The 22,232-nt window shown below is 36.7% G+C and overlaps 1 long non-coding RNA gene across 1 annotated transcript; it reads right to left on the bottom strand.

The window, feature by feature from the left end:
* Nucleotides 1-6,017: 6,017 nt before the first annotated feature.
* On the bottom strand, nt 6,018-19,469 carry LOC121989077. Its single transcript, XR_006114162.1, has 3 exons — nt 18,999-19,469; nt 18,810-18,905; nt 6,018-6,517 (listed from the first exon to the last, which is right to left on the bottom strand). It is a non-coding gene; the product is annotated as an uncharacterized LOC121989077 (long non-coding RNA).
* Between the last annotated feature and the right edge of the window lie 2,763 nt (nt 19,470-22,232).

The raw sequence follows: 22,232 nt of genomic DNA, 5'->3' as shown, positions 1-22,232 counted from the left end.
TATGAAAAGGATAAATTTATTTAATTAAAAATAATTTTTCTTCCCATTATTATAATGACCGGTCAAACCAAATCTCCAAGCAAATAAAAAAAATTTAAACACAAATTAAAACTTCCTTATTTGCTTCCGAAAATTTTATAAAAAATTTCTCCAATAATTTTTATCCCTTCATGATTAGTTAAAAGGAAATTTTATAAATTAAATCTTTCTTTAAACATGTGGATAATTTCCGGAAAGTTATCTCTAAAAATTAAAATCTCCTTTCAATCTACAAATAAGGAAAGATATCAAATCTTTTCATAATCTTTTGTAGAAACTAATAAAAGAGAATTGTTAATTTTTAAACTTTTAAATCATGAACATGGTTAAAAGGAAAGTTTTTATCAAAATTAAAACCAACCTTTTAATCTACAAATAAGGAAAGAGATTTAGCTCTTCTCTTAATCTTTTGTAGAATCTTATAAAAGGAAAGATTTAAATTTTTAAACTCTCTTTTAGATCATATTATCCACATAAGAAAATTTTAAAAAATAAAAATCCTTTTATTTTAATTTGGGCCAGCCACACCAAGCTTGAACCCAAGCTAGGGCCGGCCACCTTGAAGCACCCATGAACCAAACTTTGGTCGGCCCTAGCTTGGTCTCCAAGCTAGCTTAGTCGGCCCCTATGGGATGGTTAAGGTGGGTATAATACTCTATAATTAAGAGGCTACGATAGGGACCGAGAGGAGGAATTGGTTTTGGTCTCCCGATAAAATTAAACATCTCGTGTTCGCCCCGAACACACAACTTAATTTTATTAATAAAAATTCATTCCACTAGAGAACTATTATTGAACTACCGCACCAATCCCAAATTACATTTTGGGCTCCTTCTTATTATGAGTGTGTTAGTCTCCCTGTGTTTAAGATAACAAATGCCCACTAATTAAGTAAGTTACTGAAAACTCACTTAAGTAATATCTAGCTCCAAGAGTAGTACCACTCAACTTCATCGTCATGTCGGACTAAGTCCACCTGTAGGGTTTAACATGACAATCCTTATGAGCTCCTCTTGAGGACATTCTCAACCTAGATCACTAGGACACAGTTTCCTTCTATAATCAACAACACACATTATAAGTGATATCATTTCCCAACTTATCGGGCTTATTGATTTATCGAACTAAATCTCACCAATTGATAAATTAAAGAAATAAATATCAAATATATGTGCTTGTTATTATATTAGGATTAATAGCACACACTTCCATAATAACTGAGGTCTTTGTTCATTCATAAAGTCAGTATAAAAGGAACGACCTCAAATGGTCCTACTCAATACACTCTAAGTGTACTAGTGTAATTATATAGTTAAGATAACCTAATACCTAATTACACTACGACCTTCCAATGGTTTGTTCCTTTCCATCTTGGTCGTGAGCTACTGTTTATAATTTATAAGGAACCGATAACATAATCTTCTGTGTGTGACATCACACACCATGTTATCTACAATATAAATTAATTGAGCAATTACATTTATCGTAAATGTAGACATTTGACCAATGTGATTCTTATTTCTAGATAAATGATTACACCAAAAGCTAGACTTTTAGTATACATCCTAACAATCTTCCACTTATACTAAAAGACTAAGCTGCCATATCTGCTACCATACATCTGATTCCCAACCCTTCAACATGCCTATCAAAAGCTCTTGCCTTAAGGACCTTAGTGAAAGGATCTATAGGTCATCACCTGATGCAATCTAGGCGGCAACAACTTCTCCTCGTTTATATGATTTCTCGTATTGGGTGGTACTTGCACTCTATTGTGTTTACTTGCCTTATAGACTTATAGTTTCTTCGAGTTTGCTACTGCACCAATATTATTACAATAAATTGTAATAATCTTTGGACAAACCAGAAATCATATCTAAGTCTATCTTGAGGTTATTGAGTCATTCAGCTTTTATGGCTACCTCAGAGACTGTGGAGTCCAGAAAAATACCTATACTTATCACTCTTCCATAGTAAACATAAAACCCCGAGGTTGACTTACTATTTTCCCTTTCCGATTGGATGTTAAAATCCATGCAACCCACAGGGAACAAATTATCTGCCTTATAAGCTAGCATATAATCTCTAGTGCCTCTAAGGTACTTCAATATATGCTTTACCGCAGATCAATGTCCTTGTCCAGAGTTGCTTTGATATCTACTAACTATGCCCACGGCAAAATAGATATCCAGTCTCGTACACAACATTGCATACATTAGGCTTCCCACAGCCGAAGCATAAAGAACTGCCTTCATGTCCTTTATCTCCTTTGATGTCTACGGAGACATTTCTTTAGATAAAGTTACTCCATGCTAAAAAGGTAAGAAACCTTTCTTGGTGTTTTGCATGCTTAAAATGAACAAGGATTTTTTTTCGATATATGAAGCTTGGGATAATTGAAATATTCTTTTCTTGCGATCCCTTATTACTTTGATCCCAAGAATATATTCATTCTCCCAAGTCCTTCATATCGAATTGTTTGGACAACCATACCCTTACTTCTGACAACATTTTGATATTGTTTCCAACTACCAAAAATGTTATTTACGTATAGTAAAAGAAATATCACCACGTTTCCATCATACCTTTTGTATACACAAGACTTATCCGGTTACTAAATAAATCCATAGGTCAAGATTCGTTTGATAAACCGGATGTTCCAAGACCTTGAAGCTTTGCCTCAGTCCATAGACTGATTGAGCTTGCACACAAAATGCTTTTTGCTCTTTGCAATGAACCCTTCTAGTTGCTTTGTATGAATGCTTTATTCAAGACTTCCATTAAGGATAAATAGATAAAAGAATCCGGATAGACTTAAGCATGACTACCAGTGAAAAAGTTTCCTTTTTCATCAAGCCTTGCTTTGAAAGTTTCCACCTTCCTGTCTATCCATTTTTTTTTCCTATTGTAGACATATTTTCACCCAATGACTTTTACCCCATCTGGTGGTTCTACAAGCTTCCAGATTTGATTAGAATACATATATTCTAATTTTGTATTCATTGCTCTTTGCCAAGATGCTGCATCTTTATATTGAAGTGCTTCATCATATTTCTGGGATCAGACTCATGTTCATTTGGGATCAAGTCTAAAAACTCTCCCAAAACATAAATCCTTTTGGTTGTTTGACAATCCTCCCACTATGATGATGTACTGTCTATAATTGTGATACGTGTTACAGTTTCTTGTGATATTTCTAAATAAATGCTTATACCAAAAGCTAGGCTTTTAGTATACATCATAACATCTTTGAGTCCCAAGAATTAGGTCAAGGTTCTTGGACCCTAAAGAAAATCGTTCTAGAGTAGTTTTCAAATCCTTAACCCTTCTTTGCCTCAACATATTGCCCAGCTGACGGACTTGTTGACTCGGAAGGATAAGGCCCTACTGGCGATGACTGAAAGCAGAGATCTTCAAATTTCCCTTATTCGTGAAATGGAAGTACTCTGGTTAACGGTAAAATACGAACTCGGGCCGAAGTAGCTCTCAAGCTTAAGGCTCAATCAGACTTCCAGAGCCAGGTTCATTATATTGTTACCTTAAGATGAAACACAAGGACGAGGTGGCTCTCATGAAAGAAGAAGGGCGGATAAAGGATGAAACTATTGGCCAACTGAAGCACATCCTTGAACTTATCAAAGAAGAGCTAGCTCGAGCTCAGGCTCATCTTGCCAGGCGAGATGAAGTCTCTGGATCGAGATCTCACAATGATCATGTGAACTGAAAAATGTTCAACCCTTTGTAGGTCTATATTTCCTTGTTTCTTTCCATCACCTTGCTTGTAGGCTCATGTTTTCTCAGAATATTTTCAAAGAAAGATTAATTTATTCACCGAACCTTTTTCTTACCAAGAAGGGTTGGAAAAAAGTAGTTCTTACGAACTTGCCTGTCTGCCTATCCTGACGCGAGAGTCGTTGATCATGAGTACATGCTCACTTATAACTCGCGCTGGGACGAGAGTCTGGGACAGCCGACCGGGAAGGTCGTTGGGCTTGAGAGCCGTGCTCACTTATAACTCGCGCTGTGTTGACTCCTGTGTCGACCAATTTTAAGTAATGCTAACACAAACCAATTTTATTTGGTTCGGAGCATGTGTCAACTCCTACTCCAATGCCCGCACTCGTTGAGTGCTTTCGGTGGACAATCACTAGCAATTCAAAAATTATTACAAACTAAGTGTTGAAATGCTGATGAAAATAAAAGCAATACCGGCAAAGGAATAAATCGAAAAGGAAAAAGTGCGTTGTCGGAGCTTCGTTAGCGTCGCAGGAGCGCAGAGTAACAGAGCAAGTAGTAGAAGATCGTCTTGTCAATTGTTATTTTTAGGCTCCACCTCTAACCCTCCTTTTATATGAGGCTCGGGGCGCTCCGGATCCCTTTCGGGCGCTCTGGTGAGATGTGGCAGGTCCAACCATCGAACTCCACATGGCGACGACGCGATCGGTATAGAAATTGCCTCCCGGGCGCCCGGATCCCTTCCGGGCGCCCGGATCCCTTCCGGGCGCCCGGACCATCTTTCTCCAGAGATTCCTTCTCCTGGAAGACAAGGTTAGTCCGAGACAAATATATAAAATTTTTCCTGCAAAACAAAGTGTTAGCACAATTTATAAATTCAATATCAAGAGTATGACTTAGATTCCATCTTTCCGAGACCGGAATCTAGTCACGATCTCGACTTAGATATCCGAAATTGATCTTCGAGACCGGAACCTGTCTGGACTTCGCATGTACACTCGGTCAGAGTGTTAGATAACGACAAACGTAATTTAAACTAATTTGTCATTCATCAAAATCAGAGTTAGACCGTTAGTGCTAACCGCACCAACAATCTCCCCCTTTTTGATAGAATGACAACCTGTTTAAGTTAGTGAAAAGATATGCATAAACCAAGCATGATTTTTAAGGTTTTTTAAGATTTAAGTTAGTTTTTAAATTTGACATTTTGTTTCTCTAACTTAATCATCTATCCCTCCCCCTTTGGCATTAATCAAATAAGGACATAAACAACAATACAGAGTACAGACAAAGTAAAAATTTTAAGAAATGATGTCAAATTAACTTGGAGGAATTGTAAATTTCAGTATATAGTAATTCAACTTTTGTAATATAAGTGTTTGAAAAATAGTTAATTGTAGCAAGATAACTTAGTAATGAGTTAGGATATTTTGAGATAATTTTTGTAAAATTAATTTTCAAATGAATTTACAAACTTAGAAAGAATTTTCCAATCAAAAATTTGAAAAGTTAATTTTCAAGTATAAGTGTATAAGTTTCAAATTTTAAGATCAAATTTTAAATTTTCAAACATATATTTTCAAAATCAAAATTTTAAGATTAAGATTGAAAAAAATTCTACTTTTTCAAAATTAATTCAAATTTTCAAAATAAGTTTGTAAAAGAATCAGATTTTAAAACCTTAGTTTAGAAGATCTAATTAAAAGTTAGTTTTCAAAATTAGATTTATTAAAAAAAAATTCAAACATAAGTTTTCAAAATTAAGTTTGAAAAATCTACTTTTCAATACTGACTAAGTTTATAAAAATTTTAAATTTGAAAACCAAAATTTAATTTCAAAACTGATTAAAAAAATTTTTAGAAAAGATATTATTTTTAAGATGGAGAAAATAATTTTGGTACTAAGTATTGATTTAATCCTTCCCCTAAACCTGACATCTAAAATAGCTGTCTAACCAATTAGGTACTTACTAACTATCAGAAAATAGTAATTTTCACTTGGTTAGTCAAGTTAAATTCATTGTAATCAATTAACGATTGACTAAATTGAATAACTTAACTTGATTAATATATGTTTGGTATTTAACGCCCAGATTTCTAAGGGATTGACCTAGTCTAAGGCTAAAAGATCTTTTTTGAAATCCTACAAATATGAAATATTTGAAAAATAATTTTAACCTAGGATTTAAAATAATTATTTTTGAAAATAATTTTTGAATATTGAAAAATTCTAATTTATTAAATTAAAAGAGAACCAATCAAATCTGAAGTGATAATCAATAATCAAGATGTACTACAAGATCTGTAATAGTGTCATAACAGAGTTATATAACAAACATAATTACTGAGATGTTGAAGGAGGTGGTCCAGAACCCAGAGAACGAAGTAGTGCCAACAGCTCAGTATGTCGGATCCGATCATCCTCTCGCAGGTCTCGTCGCAGGTCGGAGATCTCCTGCCGCACATCTCGTCGTAGATCGGAGACCTCCTGTCGCACCTCTCGTCGTAAGTCGGAAACCTCTCACCGTATGTCTCGGTGAAACTCGGAAGACTCCTGCTGGAGGCTCGACATAGCTCTCTCTAGTCCGGATACTCGATCGGCTAGAGTGCGAGGAGCGGGACGTGGGGCTCGAGCTGGTGCTGGGGCAGGAGCGGCCGCGTCAGGAAATAGTGCGAGAAAAAACTCATCCTACTCTGACTCCTCCTGCTGAGCATCTGGGTCGGGCTGGTGCTGTGCCCCCCTCTGCCAAGACATGATACCCGTATCATCTAAATGAATACTAGCTAGGGAAAAGTTCCCAACTCCTATAACGTCAAACTCGGTCATATAGCGGACGTCACCTCTGGTGACATCAATGCCTAAAGAGGACATATATGCTGTCAGAATGTGATAGTAGGGCATATGAACCCATGATTTAAATTAACTTAAAAATTATAAGAACCAATGATTGAAAAATCTAGATTGGGTGAGATGACCAAGGACAAAAATTAAATTAAATTAAAATTTAAGTTAACTTAAATATTTTTCAAAATTTAATCAACTTAATATTTTTTTAAATTTAATTAACTTAAATATTATTCAAAATTTAATCAACTAAAATATTTTTCAAAATTTAAATTAACTTAAACATTTTTCAAAATTTAATTAACTTAAATATTTTTTAAAATTTAAATTAACTTAACATTTTTCAAAATTTAAATTAACTTAACATTTTTCAAAATACTTAAACTTTAATATTTTAATTCACTTTAATATTTATCAAATTTAACTAACTTTAATATTTTTCAAATTTAAACTAATTAACTTAAATATTTTTTAAACTAACTTAATAATCTTAAAATTAAATTAACTTTAAAAAAAACACGTAGCCTAAATGAGGCGCCTCTCACAAAAGGGAAGCGCCCTCACAAGCGGCGGGAATAATCCCACCAACTTTGTCGAAGGCGCCTCGGATCATCTCCAAGGCGCCTCAAATAGCAGATCCAAGGCGCCTCATAACGCACATAAGGCGCCTTCGACCAAGATTTTTACCACGAACAGAACCGATTCTATTCGTTTTTCTGCCAAAAACTCCCACGAGTTTCCCGTGTGTTCTCGACGCAAATCCAACACCTAAGGCGCCTTCCACCCACCTCCTCCCTCTCAATCATCCTACAATGCCTCCTAAGTATATCTTCAACCATCCTATTGTGCTTATATGTTATTTTTATGCAATTTTTTGTTATATGTTGCATAAATCAGAAAACGCCAACATGTTGATCCTACACCGGCTAGGACTCCGTCTACGGATCCTGGATTCCCCTCAGAGCGGCATAGGATAGACTTTGCTAAATTTACATTTGAATCTATCAAACTTAGGTACATAGGTAGGTCATTTTTTTGCCCAGTTCTGTCACCCCGCGACCTAGATGATAGAACACTATCAGTTAGGGAAACTGATTTCCTGCAACAATACAATAAATCAAGATTTGTGTGAACAGTTCTATCACAACCTCGAGACGGTTGATGATAACACGTATTCCACCAAAGTTGGTGGAACAGGCATCCAGTTTACTCCCTCCCTGATTCGCACTAGTTTAGAGTTTAGGGAGTCTACATGTACATTCCTATGCTACCCAGGTAGGGATTTACCATTCGGTGATCCCTATTCCCATATCAGATTAGACACCATCTATATGCACTTTTTCAGGGAGGAGAGACCATTTGGCCTGACTGAGTTCAGGTCAACTTTTCTTAGGGTTCAGGACTACGTTATGTACAAAGTCCTGACAGCATGCATTTTGCCGATTACATCTCGAGACGTCACGAAGATGCGATCCTCTCACTCATTCTTTCTGTACGCTCTGAGTCAACGTTTAGATATAGATATTGCATAGCATATGTTCCATAACATCATACATGCATCTAGTACAGTCACATCAGGAGTAGTCCACATGCCCTACTGTCATATCTTGACTCAGATCTTTTCCTCCCATAGGATAGACACGGCCGTAGGGACACTTATCCCCCTTACACTATACGACGAGTTAGGGCAACATAGTCTTCGGTTAGCCAGTATAGAGGTCACCGCTGAGGGGATTCTAGCCTGAAAGGGTCGGCCTCAGCCAGCCGCTGCTCCTATTGCTCCAGAGGACGAGGATGCACCACCCGACATTCTCCCGGGTGAGGGAGAGAAGTGGCTCGACTTCTTAACCGAGGAGTTCTTTGGAGATCCATTACCTTCCACCTCCGCCGGGCCTTCCACTTCAGTCGGACCTTCGACTTCAGCTCCACTCTCCATCGAGGGCAGACTCGCTCATCTCGAGGTTCAGTCCATTCAGACACGACGGACTTCTCTAGATAGTCATCGCTTCCTCCGATCCCTACGATCCGAGATAGTTGACAGATTCGCTTCTCTACGAGGTGAGATACGTCGCCAGGGACAGCCTGCACCCGAGCAACCCTTTGCACCACCTCCAGCTGACGACCCTCCAGCTTATGACCCTACTCTTTGAGGCTATCATCTCATGTATTGTACCCTGGATTTTAGCCACAGCCACCTTCATCTAGCAGTGTAGCTGTACTTAGTTACTCTACTTATTTTGTGCTTACCAGTCGTACTTATGCTTAGTAAAATTCAACTACTTACCTGTCTTCTTTTGCTTAATTCTGCACACATAGTAATGTGATTGGGTAAAATTAGATCTTGATTTTCAAATTTCCTATATCTAATTTTATAAAAAAAATTTCTTCAAATTTGCTTAATGTTAAAATTATCTTTTAAAATTCTAGAAAAAATAATGTTTTCAAAATCCCAGTTTTATTAATTTTTTTTTAATTTGGATTTAGCGTAAGTTCTTCTCCTTAGAAATCATGTTCCCCTAGTTTCAGCCAGAACATCTCAAAAACACACTAGGCATAACTTGTTTGTGTTTGAAAGAAACCTAGAACGGTATGAGATGCATAAGGTTCAGCCTGAACTCCAGAATGCTTATTTCTGTGCATCATAGTGAATCTAGGCGTTAAAAACTAACTCCACATTAATCAAGTTAAATGATCCAGCCCTAGTCAAATCTAACTGGATTACTAACTTAACTTGACTAACCAAGTGAAAACTGGTGCCCTCTACGTATTCAGCCAGTAGCTAAAGGTTAGATAGTTGTTTAAGAATATTAACACTGCAAATTAACTCAGCTTGCGCTTTAGGGCTCTGATACCTTGCAAAAGAAAATTGAAGAATTTACAATCTATTTAACTCAGCTCATGCTTGGACATTAGGGTATTAGGTTTATTGCTCCTCCTTTGCCTTTAAGGATTTTCAAATTCTTAAAATATTTCTTTTTAACTTCTATATCCATCTTCAAAATTAACTACGACATATCAAAGGACTTTTTTGAATTTTCTCTCAAAAATTAAGTTAACCCGACTTTTTTAAAGCTTTTAAAAGGCTATTCGAAATTAATGGTTCATGAAATGCTTTAGATATTTTTCCAAAAAGATCTCTCCAATTGTAAAACTTAGCCTACTATTTTCAAAACTTGCCTTTCAAAAATCGTTTGTTTCAATCTTTCAAAATTTAACCTAAGTTTGCACAACTTTTGACAAAGTACCTTTCAACACTAAGTATTTTCAAAAACATTTCAGGTTTTAGCAGCTAAAATTTTTCAAAGAGCTTTTAAATCTATCTAAATATCTTTCTAAAAAACTACTTCTGGGGAAAAAGTACCTGACTTGAGAGTCGGAGGGTCTGACCCGGGGACTTTTTTCCTTATTTCTAGTCTCTAACGACTTGTGGGTTCGTCTGAGTATGCGCAGAGTCTTCGCTTCTTCATCTCCGTCATCACTCCTCGTCATCTATTCAGTTCAACTCTCCCAACGGGTGTCAAGAGGACCAAGCTTCATAGCGACTTTTCGTCAACACCGACTCCAGCATCACCCGCCTCTGTCTGACTCAGCTTTCGGACGGGATCAGAAATGAAGATACTCCTCCATATCCCTGGACTTTACTACCGAACAACATCCAACACTTGAATGACTACTTGCTCCTATAGATCATTTACATCACGTATTAAGTAGGATGAGTTATTTTATTCTTTTTTATATTTTCCCCTATGATCTTTCAATCTCTTAACCTCATTCAGAGATATCTTTCCATCAAGATCAATACTTGAATTTTCAGACTTATTGTGACCGAAGAAGTTTACAATATGTCATCCTTGAACAGCGAGTGGAGTATGAGCGAGAGCGGCAACATATTGAGAAATCGAATGGGCGACTCAAGAAATTGAATATCGAGCAAGTAACCAAGAATTCAAAATCAAATATGGACACTAAAGATAAAGCTTACGCCCAAATTGTTGATTTACAGCGCAACCACAAACATCAAGACTGCAACGCTTAAGAGGGGAAGGAGGGGCATTTTTATCTTTTCACTGTATAAGACTTTACGGAGGAGGAGGAGAAACTATTGGGGCTAGCTCTCAAATGCATTTTGGGCACCGCCACAGTAGAATGTGAGCTCCACCGGAACCCATCAGCCGACGCCGGCGGCCACTCCCCTTCACGCAGTCATCGTCGCCTTCTCCTTTGTCGCCAGCGAGCCCCCGCTCCCCTCCTCTCCCCTCCCCTTCTCCTCCGTTGCCCGACGCACAGTGAAGGCAGGGAGCCTTCTTCTTCTCTCGTCGGCACCATCGAGCGACAGTCGCCACCGGCCACCTCCGAGCCGCCTCCTTCCTTCCCCACGCCAACGACGCTGGTCGCCACCTCCTCCATTCTACACGTTGACGCCATCCCTCTCCTCTTCCTCTCTTCCCGTGGCCAGCGTCGCTTCTGGTCTTCTCGACACAGACGTCACCAAGCAGCCACACCGCCCGTCGCAAACCAATTGTCGCCCACGTCATCTCCGACGTCCACACCAGCAACCTCATCAACCCTACCCCCTCATCTTCTCCCTCTCTTAAGTCCTCGCCGCCAATGACCAAGGGGAGGAGGTTGTCACCTCCCTCTCCCACTTTTGTCGTCGGCCTTCCCTTCTCCCTGCCAATGTCGTTGCCTGAGGCTCTCTTCCGTGCGAGCGTCGCTCACACCGCACCTCCTTCCTCTCCCTTGCGAGATGTCGCCCCCACAAGGACCCGCAACGCCTCCCTTGTCGTGACACCGCTGCCACCACCAGCCAACACCCTCCAGAGCCACTGTATAGCCCTCGACACCGCTTTCGTCGCATTCATAGCGTACGACACTTCGTCGGCCAACATTACCCCACTGCACTCCCCCTTTCTAGCGCTGTCTCTCTCCCTCACACCCGCCGGCAACCCATACCCCTTCTCCGTCCTCGCGATATTGTTGGCCGATACTGCGGCCAGCGGCTGACGCCGCTCATAGTCGGTCAATGTCGCTCACAGTCGGTCAACGCCATCCACAGTAGGGCGACACCGTCTCTGGCAGTTGACAATGTCCTCCGAACCGTCCTCGTTAGCGCATGCCCCTCCGATCCATCCGGTCATACACGTCTGACGATGATCCAACATTCCGATTGGTCCCTTTGACTTAGACTGTCTCCATCTTGTGAGACGTTGTTGTTCCCGGTCTTCGTGTCGTCATTGTGTTCCAACCTTCGTGTCGATTTGGCTTGTGCACTGTGTTCCAACCTATGCGCTGATTCGTCTGTGTGTCATATTTCGACCTGCGTGTCGTTGTCTTGTTTCGGCCTATATGCCACTGTCGCATCCCGGCCTACGTGCCAATATCTTATCTCGGCATGTATATCGATGTCATATCTCGATCTACGTGTCGATGTCATATCCAGACCTGCGTACCGAGTTCACATCCGGTTTCGTGTCATCGTGTTCGGCTCCGTGCCGTCAAATCCAACTCTTCATCTGGCTCAGAGTCACGTGCTCTTCCAGGTCACGACAACTCGAGCAACGTCCCGACCAGCTCACCGATTCACCCGAAGGCGCCCCTCTGAGCCAGGGTACGATCTTCGTTCATATTCTATACGCATTTCATTATTTAATGTCTTACTCTGTTACTTATATATTCGTTGGATCTGCCTCAAGCATTGGGATACCAGGGCAATCCGATCGTTCGCTGCAAGTAGCGTTGACCAAAGAACTTTTGACGATTTAGTCAATATAAAAGTCATCTCAGCATATCCGTCTTTGAGACATCACGATTCGATCAACATTCTATCCACCTCATCCAACAATCCGTCTGACTCAGATTTCAGACAAGATCAAAACCATTCAGGCCAAGCACACTAGCCAACCTCCTCGGAATGAAATGCAGAATAGACGCATTCACGGAGACTTCTTGTTCCTTGAGAACTCAAAGTCTACTTCATCACGTGTCTTGTCGAATAAATCACCATTCGACAGCTGCGTTCACGAACATGTTAACAGGGAGAGCTGCTGCTCCCCCCTCCCATCTAACAGCCTCCCCCAACCTCTCTCTCCCCCTTTAAAATGATGATTCTATCCCCTTCTTTTTATTTTTTTAATTTTATTTATTTTTCATTTAATTTTATTTTTCAATTAATTTAATTTAAAAATAACTCTCATGGATATATTTTAAATTTAATTTAATTTTTACTTAGTTTTATTTTTAAATTAATTCAATTTATTTTTTTATCAATAGATATTTTTTTCAATTTTATTTAGTTTTATTTTTTAATCAATTTTATTTATTATTTTTTAATCAATACTTTATTTTTATAATTTTATATAAATTTTATTTTTTAATTAATTTTATTTATTATTTTTTATCAATATTTTATTTTTAATTTTACATAAATTTTATTCAATTTTATTTTTACTTAATTTTATTTATTATTTTTTCGTAATACTTATTTATTTCTAAGTTATTATATTTTTAATGGTTTTATTTTTTTTAATCCGTTTTATTTTTTAATAATTTTTATGTGTTTATAATAAAAATATAAAAATATGGATCAAAATAAAAATTATTTATTTAAAACTAACAAAAATACTAACAATTAATAATGTACACATTCATAACTTAGGAACAATTTTTTTTTTTACAAATGAAAAGTGAATGTAATAATACAATAAAAGTATGAAAATATATAAAATTAGAAATTTTATATAATATTGTCTCCAAATTCTACTCCCGACGTGTTTGGTGGTGGTGTACTTCGTACCATAAATAAATACGTGCGTTATAACGAGTGACTCATCCTATAGCTTTATACGATGAATGTTGTCACCACCACGTTAGAATGTGTGGTATAAGGTAATGAGAATGTAAGAAAACTTGTACGAAGTGATTGTCAATATGAGCAATAATTATTTCTCAACGCTCATGGTTTGAACTGAAGAAGTTCTTAATGACAAATGAGTAAAATAACTCCCAACACTTTCACCAAATATATGCAGTACAAAATTGTACCTTGATACGATAATAATTTTCAAAGACATAGAATCTATCAAATATATTTCTGGTACCCATGGCTCGAACCAATTTAATGAGAATAATAAATTGGTTATCGAATTTTGATCTAGATAAAGTTGATCATATAGATCCTTATTTTGTTGAATCTCTTCTATGAGCTCAAATCGTACTTAAAACCAACCTTCTTCGCCATACCCCATTAGTGCAGCTATCAACTGTGTGTGAAATATAACGCTGCAAAAGCACAGGTAATTTCCCAATATAAGTATCATGGATGGGTAGAACTGGAGAGTGATCATATTGCGAACCTTCGGCCCCCTTCCACATCTTCCTCTCCCTTGAGATGTTGCAGTCGGTTGAGAGATCCTATAGATCCTGAAATGGATCGATCTGCAAAAGAACGTATACGACGTCCACTTTGCTCATCTCGACCCGCAGGTCGACATCTATATTCTGTTGTATGAAAATGTTCGAACTGTATTTTGAGATGGATATATCATATCGAAAAACTTGTCTATCATATGCTCTCGCATATGTGATACATCTCATCTAATATCTCAACAACGTGATATGTCCTGTTAGGTTGTGTTCCCTCGTCATTAAATTGATGTACGTGCATCGACAATCTCCTCCAATAAGTGTTGATACTCTGAAGTAGAATTAGAATGGAAAAATAATGGTAATGTGTAAAATCATGCTCGCATGGTAATCCGTATACAATTTTGATAGAACAGTTGCATCTGCCGACTAACTGCTGAAATACTTTTTCAATGCATTTTAACTTATCAAAAATCAATTTCATTTCCACTAATAAATTCCGACACTTTATTTAACTTAAAATGTCGTCGTATAAATGTTGATGACGTGGAATGTTGAGAAATCTCTCGACTTCTTAATATCCCTGAATTGAATTCTCAACTTCTTATATATTTTTTCAAAAGATATATGTAGGGATGACATGCTGTCTCCCAAATATAATTTCAGTCCCGCATGTGCAGACTCTGCCATGTAATAAAAAAGTACATTATATTTTAATACTAAAAAATTTTGAAATAAAAATTTAAATAATAAAGTTATAAAGTGACTATATCTTTGATTTGAATTGCTCTGAGAGTGCATACATGTATCAACCTGTGTTGAAACAAACTGCTCTTTTTAAGGATGTAACTATATATCACAAAGGTAAATTAGAACACCTACGAGTTGTTGATACTCTTTACGCATGACATCTCACTTCTACTGGAAAGACCATTGTGTCGATGAATTAATGAGTGAGTGTCATGATACATAAAAATCTTGTCAATCCAGGCCAAGCATAGAGGTGCATTTCTTTATTACGCACTGGTTTATGTGTCAAATACAAAGGATGTGACGTGCATTGGGAAAACATATTTGAATGACATTAATAAGCGCCAAATTTCGATCTGAAGCAAACATCAATGACAACGATGTCTTTTTTTCAACCATCCACTTATTTAAGATACCTAATGTCCATGTCAGTTGCTCTATCCTCTCATTACTAAGATATGCAAACATAAATGAGTAAGTTCGCATTGTGGATGTGATACCCACTACCTCTAATAGTAGTATCTGATACTCATTGATCTTGTATGTGACATCAATGATCAACACAGATGAAAAATTGACAGACAGTTCTAGAATTTTTGGATGAACCCAAAAAATATCTGTGATTTCGTTGGTGTCTGGATTTGTACGGTAATTATGGAGGTATTCTTTCTTGATTAATTAGTCCAAGACATACTGAATAGAATTTAGGTCATCCCGTTTAGCGGATTTAGTTATGAAAATGACATTGTAATTGCTTTTGATCATCGTAGTGTTTGACGGAGTATCTTTCCTTCAAAATACTAAGAATTTCTCGAGGTGTGATGTTGTTGGCCATGTCGAGTATAAATTATTTCTCTATTGATTTAAACCAATATTGATGATTATGAGTACTCAAGTAGGTTAAAACTAATAGAGAAAAAATTTGTGCTCGACATAGCCAACAACACCACACCTCGAGAAATTTTTAATATTTTAAACGAAAGAGACTCGTCAAATATTACAGGGATCAAAAGCATTTACAATGTCATTTTCACAATTAAATCCACTAAACGGGACGACCTAAATTCTATTCTGTATGTCTTAGACCAATTAATCAAGAAAGAATCCCTCCATAATTACCGTACAAATTCAGACATCAACGAAATCACATATATTCTTTGGGTTCATCCAAAAAGTCTAGAGCTGTTTGTCAACTTTTCATCTGTATTGATCATTGATGTCACATACAAAATCAATGAATATCGGATATCACTATTAGAGGTTGTGAGTATCACATCCATAATGCGAACTTACTCAATTATGTTCGCATATCTTAGTAATGAGAGGACAGAGCAACTGGCATAGGCATTAGGTACATTAAATAAGTGAATGGTTAAAAAAAAATATCGTTGCAATTGATGTTTGTTTCAGATCAGGATTTGACGCTTGTTAATACCATTGAAATATACTTTTCTCAATGCACGTCACATCCTTTGTATTTAACATATAAACCAGTGTGTAATGAAGAAATGCACCCCTATGCTTGGTCTGGAGTGGTAATAATTTTATACATCATGATACTCACTCATTAATTCATCGACACAATAGTCTTACCAGCAAAAGTGGGATGTCATGCATAAGAAGTATCAACGATTCGTAAGTGTTTTAAATTACCTTTGGGATACATAGTTACATCCTTAAAAAGAGCGATTTGTTTTAACACGAGTGGATACATGTCTGCACCTTGGGAGCAATTAAAATCAAAGATATAGTCCCTTTATAGTTTTATTATTTAAATTTTGTTCATTATTGTATTATTTTAATTTTTTCAGTATTAAAACGCAATAATTTTTTTTTATTACTGGACAGAATCTGCACATGTAAAACTGAAATTATATATGAGAGACAGCATATCATCCATACATACATCTTTTGAAAAAATATATAAGATATTGAGAATTCAGTTCGGGGATATTAAAAAATCGTTCGAGAGATCTCTCAACATTCCACACCATTAATATTTACATGATGACATTTTCAGTCAAATAAAATGTCGAATTTCATTAGAGACAATGAAATTGATTTCTGATCAGATAAAATACATTGAGAAAGTATCTCACCAGCTAGTCGGCAGATGCAACTGTTCTATTAAAATTATATACGGATTATCATGCGAGCATGATATTACACATTACCATTACATTTTCATTCCAATTTTACTTCAAAGTATCAACGCTCATTGGAGGAGATTGTCGATGCACGTACATCAATTTAATGACGATGGAGCACAACCTAACAAGACATCCCACATTGTTGAGATATTAGATGGGATGGATCATATGATAGACAAATTTTTCGATATGATATATTCATCTCAAAGTACAGTTCGAGTCTCTTCATATAACACAGAATATAGAGGTCGACCTGTGGATAGAGATGAGCAAAGTAAACGTCACATATCTTCTTTTGCAGATCCATCCATTTTAGGATCTATAATCTCTCAACCGACTGCAACATCTCAAGGGAGAGGAAGACGTGGAAGGGGGTCGAAGGTTTGCAATACTCAAACGACACATGATCACTCTCCAGTTCTACTCATCCATGATACTTATATTAAGAAATTATCTGTGTCTTTGCAACGTTATATTTCTTACACTGTTGATGTTCAATTTAATGGTCATTGTGAATTCAGGGCAATAGCTGTACTAATTGGGTATGGCGAAGAAGGTTAATTTCAAGTACAATTCGATCTTATAGAAAAGATTCAATAAAATAAAGATCTATATGATCAACTTTATCCAGATCAAAATTTGATAATCAATTTATTATTCTCATTAAATTGGTTCGAGCTGTGGACATCAGAAATGTATTTGATAGATTCTATGCCTTTGGGAATTGTCATCGCATTAAGGTACAATCATGTACTACATACACTTGCTATTAAGAACTCCAGTTTCAAATCATGTACATCGAGAAATAATTATTGCTCATGTTGACAATCACTTCGTATAAATTTTTTTACATTCTCATTACCCTGTACAACTCATTCCAACGTGGTGGTGACAACATTTATCGTATGAAGCTAAAGGATGAGTCACTCATTATAGGACACATGTTTATTTGTGGTACAAAATAATATGTACACCACCATCAAACGCATCAAGAGCAAAATTTGAAGACAATATTGATTAAAATTTTTAGTTGTATATATTTTCCTGTTTTTATTGTATTATTACATGCTTTTTTTATTTGAAAAAAATATATTTGTTCCTAAATTATGAATGTGTACACTATTAATTGTTAATATTTTTATTAATTTTAAATATCTAATTGTTATTTTGATCAATATTTTTTTATTATAAACACATAAAAAAATTATTAAAAATAAAATTGATAAAAAAATAATAAAAAATTTTGATTAAAAAAAAATAAAACCAATAAAAAAATAAAATTTAAAAAAAATAATATATTAAAAAAATATAAGTATTATGAAAAATTAATGAATAAAATTAATTAAAAAATAAAGGTAAATAAAATTTATATAAAATTTAAAAAATAAAGTATTGATAAAAAATAATAAACAAAATTAATTAAAAAATAAAATTAAATAAATTTATATAAAATTATAAAAATAAAATATTGATTAAAAATAATAAATAAAATTGATTAAAAAAAACTAAATAAAAATTAAATAAAATTTTAAAAATATAAAAAAATAATAAATTGAATTAATTAAAAAAATAAAATTAAATAAAATTAAAAATATACTAATATGAGAATTATTTTTAAATAAAATTTATTAAAATATAAAATTTATTAAAAAAATAAAATTAAATGAAAAAAATACAAAGAGGACAGAATCCTGGAGGTGGGAGGGGCGCTGTCAGATGATTGTGGGAGTGGGGAAAACAGCTCTCGTTAACAAGACCTTGAGATCAAGTTAGAATACTTGCAAGCCAAAGGACAGAAGGAAAAGCAAATAACAACGAAAATCCTGGAGTCAAGAAGGGAACCAAAATAGCTTTCAAACAGGGTCATCGACGAATGGATTTTGTTTCTGTTTTTATTTTATAATTAAATTGTGGAGAAAGAAGCGTACATAGAAGGCGACAACAACTCGCGTAGTCGGAGGGAAGCTTGATGGAGGCGCTGAAGAACCCATGCAAATAGAGGTCTTGCGACGCAAATCCAGCACCTAAACCAAGTTTAAGGATGACATAATTTTGTATCTGTTTCTTCACGGACAAATAAAGGAGTTGGAAGAAAAAGGCAGAGAGAGACGGAGTACCTTTTCTCTGATCGAGAGAGAGATGGACGGTCCTTCCGTCGCCGTGAAGCATGAGATTGGAGTCTGAAGAACTGCGTGTAACCTTCCTCAAAAGTGAGGGCCGCAAGGTTAGCCAACGGCAGGAGAGAAGTAGCCTCGCCGGAGACGAACACAGCTGAAGATAACAATAGGAAGAAGAGGAATGAAGGATACGATGAGGCAGCGGCACTCACAGCTCCTCTATCCTTTGATCTACCTCTGCGCCTCTCTTTATCTATCTCTGCGTCCTTCTCCTGTGCCAGTGATCTAAAGTATCCGGTAGACACAGAAGCAGTCCCTTCTCTCTCTTAATTAAATGTTTGGCAGAGGTGGAATTGTATGCGATGAGTGAGTTGTGTGCCATGTCTGACACCTTGCCGTATCACTGCCTGCTGTGCGCTCGTTCCCACCGACTCACATGCGCACAGTGGCAGGCGAGAGGTGTCCGTGCCCCGGTCCTACGGCTCACCAGCGACAGAGTCCAAGCACAAGGAGCCATTTGATTTGGCCCGCAGAGCAGTTTGTAGAAAATAGCAACAGTAGGAAAAGAAGTGACGGTGCGCCTTTCTTGGTTCAACTTGAAACGCCAATTGGCTTTGGAGCTGGAGCACTGTCCCCTCTCGGGCTCCCCATCAAAGGCATTGGCGATTAATTGCCCAACCATTAGATTTATTGCACTTTTTTAGCCGACAATGTTGGGGAAACAAACAAACTCACAAATAAAACAAAACAAAAATAAACAAATTGTCCTTGTATCCAACTCAGGCTACAACTCGATTAGCCTATTCAATAATAGTCAAGGCCAAGTTTTGTCTTGACAACCATGGGTTGGTTCATTGATTTGGCTTGGCTTGTTGTGTTGATCTGTCAACTAATTAAGTCTAACTTTTATTGAACCATTGTGGTCAGCCTATTAGTGCACCCAATTATATTGGATTCACTTGGTCGACTTGTCTTAATCATAGTGGTTGACTTATCAGGTTGGGGCTATTGTGACGACGCCCTAAACTAGACCGAACCTCCCTTCTAGACCAAGCCAACTAGATCAATTCTGGGACTAAACAGAATCCCAAAGATTCAAGACAATGAAGTAGCGAATTGGTCAGATAACTAAACATCCATGATAATAATTTGGGGAACAGCTTGTGGATCCATATATATATAACTAAACAATCACTGGAATTCTAGTTATTTGATTGTAGAACTTTTCCATAACCAATCAACATAAACCTTTTAAGCGAATTCCATACCACGGTGAAAGCAAGTATTCCATTAAATTCAGTGCCCGAGTTCTGTTTACCAGACTAAGTGCCTGTTGTTAAGTATTTTTCATGACTTAAATTCGTTATTCAGATTGTTTTGATGCCTTTTCTTTGATAGTTAGGAGAAATGGGGCGAACTGTCGGCAGAAAATAAAAACTAAGAAAATAAAGTTTAATAACAAATTTAGAATAATAAACGTAGATCAAAGGAACATATAACGCATGTGCTAATACAAATATAAATTGGTGCAGCAGTTTTATGTAGCTCTCATGTGTCATGTGAAAAGTCATGTTGATCTTCTAGTCAAACTTAAGTTGGATCAAACACGATCCGAAAAAATGAATCTATGCTCGGATAAGACTCATGTGTTATTGAAACAACTCAATACCTTTATCCCAAAATTTCAAGATTGATTAAGTACAAGTCTTAGCTCCAAATTCACCTCCTGACTTAGTCTCAGCAACGGACTCTAATTCCAAATTCATTTGTCTCAACAATTGACATTGACTTTGTCTCCATCTCAATCTCAGCGACTTATACCGACATTGTCTCCATCTCCGTCTCAAGACTAAATTCGACTCCATCTTCATCTCTATCTCAGGATCAACTCCAACTCCACCTAAAACCCAACATTCACTCTGACTTAGCATCAAATCCTAGTATCACATGTGTCTCAGCCTCAGTCCAAGTCGCTGACATCCACTCTAACTTAGTCTTAGATCCCAACACCACATACCCGCCTCCGTCTCAGTCGTCGATATTATCTATGGCTCAACCTTAGTCACCAATATCATCTACTCTCAAGGTCACTCAATACTAATTTCAATTTCTCATTCTCTCATTTTCATATCAGACCCCCACTCTACGTGGTCTATCAAAGCTGCAAGAGTAGTATATGGGAAAAGAGGCCACACAATCACCCCATCATTGAGAATCATTTCTTTGCAAATATTCTATAACACAGGTTGCCGGATAAATGAAGAGGCAGTTAGAAGATTATCATATTTGGTAGCCTAGATATTTCCATCTAAACACATGGCGCCTAGTGAATGGCAAGGCAACTAACGGCAGTCGAATCAGATCCCCTTTGCTGGCTCATACGAGAAAGATAGAGGAGCACGCTCTGCAGGAGCTGACGTGAAGATACTCTCTTGACAGTTATATAAACACTCATAAAGGTAATGAAAAAAGGGATCCCTAATTCTAAATGCTAGACTAGGTAGTTTTCTTCTTCATATACTAGGAGGGGAAACCTAGAGTTTGGAGATTGACTTATGTCGCTCTCTCTCTCTATCTTCCACTCCTCTTCGTAAAACCAACTTGCGCCAAACTCTCGACCTGTGCCACAATCTTGCATCGTGGCTTGGTTAGTGTTCACTTTTGATCTTGCAAGGAAGATTCGCTTCTCAATAGTTTCAGTCTTAATTTTAAAAATTTGAATTCTATTAAATCGATGATGATTATGTCTGAAAATAAAAAATTTAAATTCCTTAATTTTATAATTAGTGACTCACATTCTCTCCCGAGTTTTGAATTAACCGAAGTTTAGTTATTTTGATTTTCGACTGATTTAATTGATATTTTACAAAAATTCGGTTGATCAATTAGGTAAAAAAAATAGTTTATTCAGTTTTGATTAATTGAATTATTAATTGATTGTTCATCCCTATTTCTACCTCGTGCGAAACAACACAATTTACGATACCTATCATAATCCAATTTTAGACTAAGGTATGCTGGACTGGCTTAGGTCAAGGTCAACGTCAATTCAACACGGCTCCAAACACAGTTTTTAAGGACGGGTTTAACTTATGTGGTAAAAAGACGATTTGCTCACCTCCAACATCTCGGACCGGATTCAACTTAGACTCATACCAGCTTACTATTTTATTAAAAATCTCCCCCCTTTATTAGCTAACTTTGGTGAAGCCTAAAATGCATTTACGTTAATGT

Source organism: Zingiber officinale, chromosome 6B (genome assembly GCF_018446385.1).
Source record: "Zingiber officinale cultivar Zhangliang chromosome 6B, Zo_v1.1, whole genome shotgun sequence".
NCBI classification, from domain to species: Eukaryota; Viridiplantae; Streptophyta; class Magnoliopsida; order Zingiberales; family Zingiberaceae; genus Zingiber; species Zingiber officinale.
This window is presented reverse-complemented; position numbering and strand designations above follow the sequence as displayed.